The sequence below is a fragment of the Amblyomma maculatum genome, chromosome 11 (assembly GCF_055883805.1).
Source record: "Amblyomma maculatum isolate TAMU_Amacu chromosome 11, ASM5588380v1, whole genome shotgun sequence".
In the NCBI taxonomy this organism is placed as follows: domain Eukaryota; kingdom Metazoa; phylum Arthropoda; class Arachnida; order Ixodida; family Ixodidae; genus Amblyomma; species Amblyomma maculatum.
In genome coordinates this window covers 22,287,992-22,300,209 of record NC_139354.1, presented here as the reverse complement: position 1 = coordinate 22,300,209, position 12,218 = coordinate 22,287,992, and the positions used below count along the sequence as shown (strand labels likewise).

At 47.6% G+C, this 12,218-nt stretch overlaps 1 non-coding gene across 1 annotated transcript; it reads left to right on the top strand.

Annotated features, from left to right (window-relative positions):
- The first annotated feature begins 11,316 nt into the window (after positions 1–11,316).
- On the top strand, positions 11,317–11,400 carry TRNAL-CAG (transfer RNA leucine (anticodon CAG)). The gene has a single exon. It is a non-coding gene; the product is annotated as a tRNA-Leu (tRNA).
- The last annotated feature ends 818 nt before the right edge of the window (positions 11,401–12,218 follow it).

Below are 12,218 nucleotides of genomic sequence, written 5' to 3'. Positions count from 1 at the left end.
ATGAGTAAGGCCAGACAAAGAGGGGACGGGGGAAGTTATGCACGTTTGCCCAGGGCCCCCATTTTCCTTAATCCGGGCCTGCGCATAGGTTCGTTATGATGGATAACATTTACAGGGCAAATCTAAGTTGGCACAGCTACACAAGTGTGAGCCACGTGGTGGATATCTTTAGCCTCTAGCGTTTTTTCCGTTGTCTACAGACTGCCCGAAGTGGGGCGATTGGCGTCTAATGCACGTTTTACTTCGTGCATGGCAATAAATTGTTAAGTTTGTGCTACGTACGTCCGCGAAAAAAGCAGGTCTTTAGGTTATGCACTGCTCGGCAAAAGTCGCAGCAGCGTTTAACTGCAAATTTACTCCTAAGCTTTTTGCATGCGTACATGTGTGATTTTCTTGCGTACCGAAGTCGTCGCATATCTTCCGCTAGTTGGGGGCGACGCGGTGGTCGTTCGATCGTCTCACGCTAACCTCGAACGTATATGTGGGTTTAAACTCCATGTACGCGACATTTCGCTAGAAGACAGAGCTGCAGCTGGGCACTTAATTGGCTAGCCCTCCTCTAAATAATGAAACATCGTTGTTCGTACGGAATCGGATCAGACGCGCAGCACAGCGATACTAATGTATCGCGGTGCAGAGCGTCTTTCTCTCGTCATGCTCGCTGGCCTGCTGGTCGCCGCCATTTTGCCAGAAACAGGCCTCTAGTATATTCGGAATATGCCTTTTGCGATGGGTGTGAGGTATAATCTAAAGCAGGATTAAATGACAAACAGTTTATTGCATCCGTCTCTATGTAACGAAGAACTAGCACAGAACTTCATTTGGATTACAGTTTAACGCATGAATGGGTGTTCTGCACAGCAATGTACGTGTTGTGTCGACGCATGATCTTCGGAGATCGATGCAGGACCGAATACAGCGCAGATGGTATAGCAATACTAGTTTACATTACGAGCAGACTGAGGTGACAGTTTAACAGTTTAGTTCAAAATGAAAACTGCTCGATCGTGAATGTGCGTATACTGAAGTACACACCTGGTGTCACCATGCTGCCGTCGCTTGCACGCAACGTATTCGCGTGACAAGCGGTGATGACCGCACAAATTCACCGCAACCTGGGGGAAAACAATGATCTGCATCATTGTGGGAATGCAACTATACGTAGGAATCGGTTAACCTTTCTTAGCCCGCCCGCGAAAGTCGAGAAGGCTGAGCTTCGTGTAGGCGTAGCAAGTGGAATGCAGACGTGTTAGGCGTGAATTTAGCCGTAGATTTAATCGACGTCTGCCGTACCATTATTGAGAATCGAATGGATACATCGAACGTATTTTTAGACACTTCGTTTACAAAATGCGAAAGGTAAAGAAGTTCGTGTTTCCCACGCACAAGTGTCCAAGCACTGTCCAAAAAGCGACTACGTGTGAGCAGCCACTGCGCAATTATGTACACAACCTACAACAGGTGTCTATATATATATCCACACGTATGTATCGTCCTATCGCAGACTGATCACGAGTGCACGAGCTGCCGCGATGACAGGCAGCACTCACGAAGCGTTCATGTCACGCACGCACTATACCTGGCGTTCAGCAAGAGTAAGCGGCAGTTCGAGTGATGAACGCAGACGAACGTCGTCCGGTAATGGGTGCGTCCACTGCCGCGGAGCTACAGGAGCACCTCGTGGTTGTCAGTCGGGATGATTCTCAACGCACATATATGCCGCGAGAATCTCATGAAGTGGCTCTGCGGATGCGGTAAAGCGAAGAAGTATATCCTCCAATGTCTCCAGAGCACCTCATTCACCGCACCCGTCCCCGATAAAATTCCGTGCCGCACCCGTCTTTCACCGGTCAACACGCAGGTGACGCGCACTCGGATAATCATAATGCGTTGTAGACACAAAGTACTTCATAAGGCTGTGAACAGTGCCGTATGGGTGAAGGAAGAGGAAGAAGGGCTCCTGACTCGTTTTACACCCCGGGGTTCTCATGTTAACGTGCGCTGACATCGTACAGCCTTCATACGTCTTTTGTATTTAACCTCCATCAAAATGCGGCCTCCGCACGCTGTCGTCTTTCTGTTGGCTGTGCCGGGGTAGATTTCATGCGTCACTTCACACAGCGCTGTTGTCTTCGGGAACAAGTAGTAACTTCAACAAGACTTGATGCTTCACCAATTATACTTCACAATGCCTTACACTTGATACTTCAACAAGACTTGATACTTCACCACTTACCCACTGGCCATGGCAGCTGCTTCCGTTTCAGAATATTTCACGTTATTCATCGTTGGTGCTAAGTTAGTCGTTAACGCACTACCTATCAGCCTCAGGCCGTCTACCTCAGGAAACGCTCAACCGCACGCTTACAGACATGCTCTCCGCGCATGTCTACGGCGACTGTATGGATTTGGAGAGTGTCTCCTTTAATTGCAACCTTCTACTATAACGCCTAGCTCTCGCCATTATATACTCCTCTTCGGATATCGCCTCTTCAAACGAGTCCCATGGCTGCCTTTAGGCACCTGCGCTGCCCTCAACCGATTTCATCAATATGTATTCTCGAGGTACAATCGTTCGAGCTGATGACGCCCGCCAATTAGCTCTCAAGAGGCTTTGTGTCTCTCAGTTAATTAAGACTTTAAAGCACTGTTGTGACCGTCGGGACCATGATGGCCGCAACCCTGTTTTACTCCTCATGGTCGCTCTCATGAATAGGAGCACACCACTGCATACCAAGCACCCATGCAATAAACCACAAGCCGTGAGAGTGCACACAACCAGCGCCAAAGCCTTAACGTTGCACTCTAATTTGGCTGCCCAGTACACACCAAGGATTTGCTCTTACCGAAAGGGGAGTATTACTAACTATTGGTGTATTCTTCTGACGGCACTCGTGCAGTTAACTGCGCACTCGTGCGCTGACACACGTTCGGCTGGCCGCCACTCGTGCATTGCAGTACGTTCGGCTGGGACGACTACGCGGCATCGTCCCACCGAGACGATGATGGAGGGCAGTGCAACCCCATCGTGCAGCGCGCGCTAGCACGCGCTGCGAGCAGACGACTCTGTTCACGCAGCTGTGTTTTAGTCTAAGTTGCCGACAGCAAGCTTTAACGAAAAGGAAAGAAGAGACGATACATCTCAAGCGGACATATTTTAAACAAATGTTGAATATGTAATTAGCAACGGCAATGTACGCTGCAGTCAAGTATGCAGTCACCGCCCGGGGACGACGACCCTTATGTAGCTGAACCTCTGCAACGTGTGCATCGTATATAATGTATGCACAGATGTCGGCAAGCAAAACGCCATGATGTGGTGCCTAGCAAACATATATACAGCACCACAGTCGCGACATTTCGCGAGCATGGGCCAGCTCACTCGTTACCACTCGTTAGACACCGTTCGCAAGAACGTAGGACATGGCCATCGAGATCTTCAAAGGTCTCGGAGGCCCCCGCTAATACAGGAGACAGAAGACAGACGGCATACTCTGCAAGTGTTTCGCACGTTTGGCTTTGACACATGGGTATCTACTCGTAGCCGTAGCAGTAGCCGTAGTGGAGGGCTTTGGAAAATTCGACCACTTGAGGTTCTTTAACATGCTCTGTCGTTCCACGTACAGTTTACAGGAACTCAGCCATGATCAGTGGGAGGCAAAGCTGGACCACAAAGAGCTCCCCCTTAAGCTCCAGCTGAGCAGTCAAGTCTGGAGGGGCGTCTTTGCCAATGGATTCCCAGAACATGGGTTAACCACTCGCGGAATTACCTAACATTAATAAATTTATTCTCTATCTACACATTACACGGGGATCTTGCTCTTCGCCTCCATCGAAGAGCGGCCACTGAGGCCGAGCTTTGATCTCCCGTCCTTGGGGTGAGCATTCCAATGTTGTTACTGAGCCTCGTACACGTCTTCTTGTCAGCGCTCCTATCTCGACTCCGCCGCTGTTCAAGCAGTGCCGTCAGCACGAACGCACAAGACTATAGTACTCTATGAGTGAAGCCTGCGTCTCCGACTATCCGCCGCGGTGAGTTTCCGCGTTCATCGCCATTCGGCTAGGCGATCCTGCCATTCACGTGCAGACATGTCATTACAGTGGCGCTTTTTCGAGAGAGCCGATAAGCGTCGGGCTTATAGTGCTCCCGTAATAGCTGCTTAAGCCAAACAATGGAGCCAGGTGGCAAGGCAGCGCTAGCAATAAACCCCTTTCAGGCCTAAAGCTACTCGCGATCTCTTGCGAGGCAGTGTTCTCTATCCCCTTTCTGCCCCTTGGCGTGAAAAGAAGCGATGTAAATCATCCCACCGATCGTTGAAGTGCGCAAAGCTATAGGAATTAGTGAAGCCACACGGACCAAGAATTTCTGGCGTTCAGACGCCTGGTGTATCTCCCGAAATGTACATTCTCCGGCTATCGCCTTTGCTTGTATGCATATAGCTATCTTTGGAGAATACGTTTTACGGCTGCGGCTTCCGCTGCTCACACCTCGACGTTAAGGTTTACGGCTGAACTGACCAGGCGTGAAACGCCATAACAACGTAGCTAGCTGCCGGACAAAGTTATCTCTTTTTTAACTGATATTTTCATTTTCCGGACCTCTCGTCTCACAGCTCTTGACGCTCGCCTTAACTACTCCTTTTTACGGCTCATAGCTCGTGCACGTGAACGCGCAGTTTTTCCGCGACGAACCGAACCGTTCAAGCTACTACAATGAAGTTGCGCAGAGCGGCACCCTGCTGTACACCTACCATTTTCTGTGAAATATATAGTAGCGACGGTATTAAATACAAGCATGCGGCATCTTCACATACAAAGGACGAGAAATGGAGGAGGACAGCCATGCTGTTGATCACAGTTTTAAGCATAATACGACTGGGCTAATCAAGCTTCGGCTGAGTTCAGCGCCATTCATTTGCTCTTTGGTCGGTAGCCTTCAGCGCGTGCGGGCAAATGCTTAATCAGAGAGTGGTTTGGTTTGGTTTTGTTTGTGAAGTTTACGTCCCAAAGCAACTCAGGCTATGAGAGACGCCGTAGTGGAGGACTCCGGAATTTTCGACCACCTGGGGTTTTTTTAACGTGCACTGATATCGCATAGCACACGGGCGTCTTGCTTTTCGCCTCCATCGAAAAGCGACCGCCGAGGCCGGGATTCGATCCCACGTCCTTGGGAACAATAGTCGAACGCCGTAACCACTGCGCCACCCTGGCGGGGTTAATCAGAGAGTGGAGGGAAGGTTGGCGTAACGTTGTTCAGTATCACCGAAGTACTGCCAAATAGTAATCGCCACGAATACCAATGACTTATTACTTATTACAATTATACATACTTTCAATTAGACATTATTATAAATTCTAACAATTTTAAATTGCTATAATATGATTAAAAGTGTTTTCGCAGTTCAGAACAAGCTGCAGACATATTGTAGTACAGAGAGACCGTCATGCATGGTACCGGTCGAAAACGCGTCATAAGAAAAATTCGTTTGGCAGGTTAGCACACCCTTATTTGTTCTGTGTAGTAAAGGCTAGCCGTCGTGAGTCATTACTATATTAGTTTCGACCATTATAGCGGAAAAAGAATTGATCCGATTTCAACTCAGCCTACCAAAAAAATGTGTTTCCGTTTTGAACCAATGCGCAGAAAATAAAAAAAAAAGTTATACCGGTTCAATTTTAAGGGCGACCAGTTCTTGAACGGAGTTTTTGAGAGTCTAAAGAGTACAGGACTATATATATCAGAGCGTGGCACGAGCGGAGTCCTTGAGCGAGCTTTAAGAGAACCTACGGCGCAGAAAGAGTAAGCTATCTTTCTCGCAAGCTTCCTGCACGTGAACACCTCACCGGATTTCGCTGCGACCGAGACATCGTACGGTTCGTACAGTTCTACTTCCGTTTGAGAAATCCCGAACGAGCGGGGAGAAGCTTTGTTCCTTTGTATATTGTGGCCTACCCTCCTCTATCAGTTACGTCGCAAAGCTCGCCTTTGGTACATGCAGCCACCGACAAAGATTATCAAGGGTTCCGAGTAGCTCTCAATACGGCATTCCTGTCCGACACATGTGAGAAGTGTGTGAGAAGAAAAACTGGGGCAAGGCAGGTATTTAGCAGATACGGAGACCTGCATTCACTCAGTCTGCTGAGATGCTGTGAGAATCGGAGCGGAAGATAAGACCGTTCAAGTTTTTGAACAATGGTGCCTTTTGCTAGCTTATCTGCAGATGATAAGAGCTATACGTAAGCGGGAACATCGATGTCAGCATTCGAGCGCAAATCGCGCGATCGTCATACGTACAGCCTAAGTGCTTATGCAAGTACACTGCCATCTTTGCAACCGACTGGCAGATGTCTTGTAATCTCTTCTCGAAGATTCTTTCAAATGTGGGCAAGAACCAGCAAACACTGGAGAGAGAAAAAATAACTTTTTGTCTTTGAAAAAGGGTCGCATGCAAGGAGGCGTCCACGGGTGTCATGTCTGCATTGGTGACGGTTATAATGAATAACTAATAAAATTCTACATTTTCGAGGTTAAAATTGCCGCCCCATTGTATCAGTGCTGTCACTGAAATTCGTGTCTAATCTTCGCAAGTCTCGCTAGCTTCTAGTGCGAATAAAAGTGGCCGCGTAAAATTTCGATGCCAGGTATATGTTCCGATCTTAAATGTACGACGCGCGGTGCATCCCGTGTGCTGAATTAAACCTAAGTAGAATCAGGGTCTGAGCAATCCAGAATTTGAGCACTTCCTTGGAACTTGGAACTTGGCACTGTTATTTTTATATTGTGCTAATTTTCTTCGCAGTAGATACTCCACGTTTAAGATAAGGACATTATATGAGCGGACAGCGCTAAAGGCCCCAAGGCAAGCGCTTGGTCTGTTCCATTATTGTGTGCTACCAGGTTATCTAATTCATTAAGTTTTGCAATCTTACCCAAATAAACAGGCTTTTCCTTATGGTGCATCCACTTTCTTTGGAACAGGGAAAGCAAAAGAGAACAGCCTCTCGATAAATCGTCCTCAAACTACAGGCACTTCTGCGAAAACGATTAGCACTCAGTACTTGCGAGCATCCTTTCTTCACTGCAACCCTCACATCCTGCAGAGCTCCACACTAGTTTTTTTTTTTTTTTTCTTTCCGTAAACGCTCCCTTTTTTTACTACATGACGTTGTCCTCATATAATCCCTTCTAACTCCAGTTCTTTCTCTTAGCTATTGAAAATGTGCTCCACTGAATTTAAAATGTGTTACGGAAGGTACAGTTGGTATCTTCAAACCAGTAAAGTGTATGAGTTATTCACCCCGAAGAATGCTTCATTTATCGGCGTTGATAAGATAACGCACTCCACTGCAAAGAATCGTCGCTGTGTAAGCGAACTTCTTGCGTTTGCCTGGAGAATAACACTGGCTTTCTTTAACAAACATTTTTTGCTAACTGGGAAAGTCTCCTTCATAGCCGTATCTTTCCGTGCTATACTCCGCCAAACGTCAGGCCTCTAGTGCTGCAACCGAGCGTTCCTACAATTCCTATGATTGTGAGTTGTGGCTTTATCCTACAGTAACAATCACCGCGCTTGCCATACCCCTGCACTAAAGACGCCTCTTTTATCACTTGGCCGTTAGCAATTTGCTGCGCCAATATAGTATTTGTCAGTGCACACTGCACATACCTTTTGCCGTATAATCGACTTTACAGTCCAGAGCTACTGCAGGTGACGGAACGTACGGCACGTGCCTGCTATCCCCGTGGAACCCCGGCAGGCGCATTATTAGAAAGCCAGGCGCGTACTGCTCAGCTGAATATGGGCGCATCCAGGACAGGAGCGCTCTGAGCGAGGTTTGGTTCGATGCCTTCAAGCAAGTAATCATCGAAGTTTTTCAGATGCGGCGTCGGGATTTTGCACCCGTTGCTGCGCCGTCGTAAATAATATTTACCCGATTTACACAAATACATTTTACATAGTTCAGTCTGCTTAGAAATGCAACGTAAGCGAGAAATGAAACCAACGAGACCTCTTGTAAAACACATTTCAAAACATGATTTTCTGATGAAAGTTTGAGTGTAGTGGAGTTGCAGCCCGGAATTTATTTATCATACATCAGCCACCGACTACCTACACTTTTGCCGTGAGCGTACGATGAGGGAAGGGTTTCCTACGTCTTCTGAGTGTTCCATGACGCAAGCAGCCTTCTGTGCGGGTTCGACTTGGTCTCTTGCACAACATCTCCGTCCATGTCTCACATGCATACCACCCAGCGATCTTCTGCGGTGAAGGCCTCCCAGGCACTGCTCCACTTTATAAGAACCACAGGCCTAATCGAAAGACGATGAGTTTGCTATGAAATGACTGTGATGTGATGTGATGTGGCGTATCTGTTACGTTACTGCACTAACTTCAACTATCGCTCTCTCACAACTTTTATATCCACTCATCCCCTTCCCCCAGTGCAGGGTAGCAAACCTGTTGCTTTTACTGGTTAACCTCCCTGCCTTTCCTCCTCGCCTTCCTTCGTTCCTTCCTTCCTTCCTTCCTTCCTTCCTTCCTTCCTTCCTTCCTTCCTTCCTTCCTTCCTTCCTTCCTTCCTTCCTTCCTTCCTTCCTTCCTTCCTTCCTTCCTTCCTTCCTTCCATCCTTCCTTCCTTCCTTCCTTCCTTCCTTCCTTCCTTCCTTCCTTCCTTCCTTCCTCCCTTCCTTCCTTCCTTCCTTCCTTCCTTCCTTCCTTCCTTCCTTCCTTCCTTCCTTCCTTCCTTCCTTCCTTCCTTCCTTCCTTCCTTCCTTCCTTCCCAGCTCGATTACTGCACTTGGCACACTGTTCATTTGATAGCAACTTCGTACTGTTTCATCCTCTGCACAAAACTCTTCGTACCCCCATCGCAACATGGAATTTGGTGCACCACGCCTTGGGCCCTTTTTTCAAAACAGTGATCTATCGGACGGGACAGGAGGCGTCTGATTGTGGTAATCGGCTTGTGCAATGTTTGCTGCCCTTCCTTCTCAATAATATGCGCTTCCTTCCCAATAGTATGCACTCCAAAGTTTCCCTGAGGGCCACGTGTAGTTTCTGCTAGTAATGAGATGAACTGCTTTTCAAAATGCTTTACTCTGCACCGCAGCAAGTTTTCATACAAATCCGGTACATGCTGACGGCTGAGCTGCACTTCTCCAAAACGGAGATGCTGCGTCGTTTGTGGGCGCATCTGGTACGGATACGGTGAAACCCCCGACGGTCAGTCGAGAGGAAATAGCGTATCATGATGACTTTCACAGCACCGCGGAGACCTGCAATCAGCCTGCAGCGCAACGTCGGAGCTGCGTCGGTAACTTTCCCGGTCCTCGGAATGTCGTCACGTGACGTTCTGGCCAATCACACGCGATAGCGCCAACCGCAGTAAGTCCCATTACGCCGGCTGCGAGCCGAAATTTTCACAAGGGGGCTTGCCGAAACGTTGGCTCGGCTTGCGAACCGAAGCTCTCCCTCATCCCTAGTTCAGTGCTCATTCATACTCTACTCATATATCTCGCATTCAATGTTTAGGTAGTGCTATCACCACAAACTTTAATAAGCCAACAAGGGACTGAATCGACCCAAGCACACGCGCATCCCCTAAAGCAGGGCAAATGGTTGGGCATGCTGGTAGTTGTTTTTAATGAATACGCGATCGGAAAAACAAATTAGAGGCACGCCCGGAAGACTCACAACCAGCGCTCCGCTGGCTGCTTCTGCTGGCCAGCGGGTGCTTCGGAGAAAAAGCGCGCCTTGTCCAGCGCAGGCAGCCGGAAGACGAGGTTATTCCAGGAGCAAGATGCAGCGTGAAGAAGAGTGTCGGCACTTTAATATCATCGAGGGGATTCAAGCCTATGTAGGCTTTCTAACATTCAAGCATATATTCTGCCTTCGCGACCAATTCGACGGTCACCCTGTTAACACTGAGATAACCTGTTCAATGGCTGAGCTAGAATGGCTACGGGAGGACGAGGATTATGGAATGTCCCTTTTGCTCTCTATGGACTCAGAAATAATAATAATAAAGAATTATAAGGAAGTTTTCTCCTTCTTCTCTTCTGTCTTCCTGTTCTCTTCCTCTATATTGCGTGTTTGTGTACTTATTACAACTTCATTACTTTCTTTTATTTGGCTTTGTCATCAGAATCTATTGCGAGGTCCTTACCGGGGAAATTATGTTGACGTCAGAACCTACACATCTCGCGGACACCCCGCGGACACCTCGCAGACGCAAGATATTCACCATGAGCTCAGAAAGGTGTTCGCCTTAAATGAAAACACTAGACGCTGGAGGCAAAACACGTGGCAAACATAAATTGGCAAGGCATAAATGATGTGTGTGTGTTTGCAGAAACGCGTGATTGAGGTCCAGTTGCCGCACGAAATAATTGCGTTTCCAGCTAAAACCTGTTACGCATCCAGAAGGGATTAAAAGTGCGCTAAGCGGGGGCGGAAAGCGGGAGAAATAAATTGGCCCGTCTGCCAAAGCTTCTCCCATATAATGAAGATTTACTCACTCTTCAGACTCGCAGAGAACAGTAGTTCGACAGTGGGCTGTGTCGTATTCTGTAAGCGCTTATAAGCCGCCAGCTCCTTTGCATAAACCTTGTTAACTAGAACGTCACCTAATCCGTGCCACGCGCTACAGCCGATACGAGCAGTGCTGGTCTTGTACGAAGAAAGTCTTCAAGAACTTTGGTTCTAATGAAAACTTACGGCCTGGGACTCACCGTGACTGGGTCAGCATCTTTAATTTCGAATTGTTATGGGCTCGACAAAGCCTATTTTTGTACCACGGCCAAAGTCTTTGCTCAGGCAGCGCAGGGGTATTCTCGCATTGTGCAAGCAATACAAAATGCAAAATGAGCTTCGCGTGTACGTAATGCGGGAGGTTACAAATCAGGCTTTAAGCCTAGCGTTTGAATGTGTGTTACCTGCTGCCAAGAGGCCTTGTGAGGCTCCATACCTTTAGCTTTCTCTTCCACTTTCAATTCAAAGCAATTAAAATTAACACCACTGAATGTTTATTTTAACCTCTGAATATGCACAGCCTCATGGGCTGCCAAACTTCAGTACAGCCAGAATAGACAAATTGTCTGTGGTTCTCAGAATTGTAGTCTGTACGTCTCGTAGCTTTGTGGGGTTCTCCTAAACACTGTGCCATAAGGTCTCGTAACTGTTGTTGCCTTTTTTCGGCGTGCAAAGCAAATTTGCCGCCTATGTTAACTCTAAAAACCAGACTTTTCAATTTATGCTAGGTTCAAGGTAAGGAACTATTCATGACTTCATCTTAGTTTCAACCTGTGGTTGTCCTGTCAGGATGGCCGAGCGGTCCAAGGCGCTGCGTTCAGGTCGCAGTCCGGTCTTCCGGGCGTGGGTTCGAATCCCACTTCTGACATGCGCAACTTTTTTTATTTCATTTATACCCATAAACTGCTATAAGAAGAAGGAGTTGACATGCTGCTTATCTTATTTCTTGGTTCCTTGACTCCGTCCATATTCTTTTTGTAATTCATTACTAGAGCCGTTTACGAGATGACGTAAGGTTAACTCGCTGGGGTGGCACAGTAGTTAGGGCGCTCGACTACTGTGCCATCGAATCCCGGCCGTGGAGGCCGATTTTCGATGGGGCGAAAAGCAAGGCGCCCGTGTGCAGTGCGATATCAGCGCACGTTAGACCCAAGGTGGTCGAAATTTCCGGAGCCGTCCACTACGGCGTCTCTCATAGCCTGAGTCGCTTTAGGACGTTAAACCCACTAAACCTAAACATTTATCCGGCGTCGGCTTTGTCAGCGTCAGCGGGATTGTCGGCCGGTAAAGTAGCGGAGCACTCATTAGTCGCAAGTATTTGGTGCCATGGATGACGCAGTCGCCGGCTTTTGTTACAATTAGTTCCACTTCGTTAGTTCATGTTACAATTAGTGCCACTTCGTTTGCTCATTACTGTACTGTCCTGTACGGAGAGTACTTTGTACAAGTGATATGCATAATCATGAAACATTGCTTATAATCATTATAATGCCGCTTTCTCATATGTAAGCACTTTTAGGTGTCCCTGCCAATTTTCATTCCCTTGTTCTTATTCCAGTCCTGAACACGCCACAGCCTTTAAATCTTGCATTACTCTGTCAAATTTCGCCGCTTCCCACGCACTGTGCGCGTTCAAGTCGAAAAACGATGCTAGGGGACACTTAAGCTAAGGCTTTAAGGTTATAA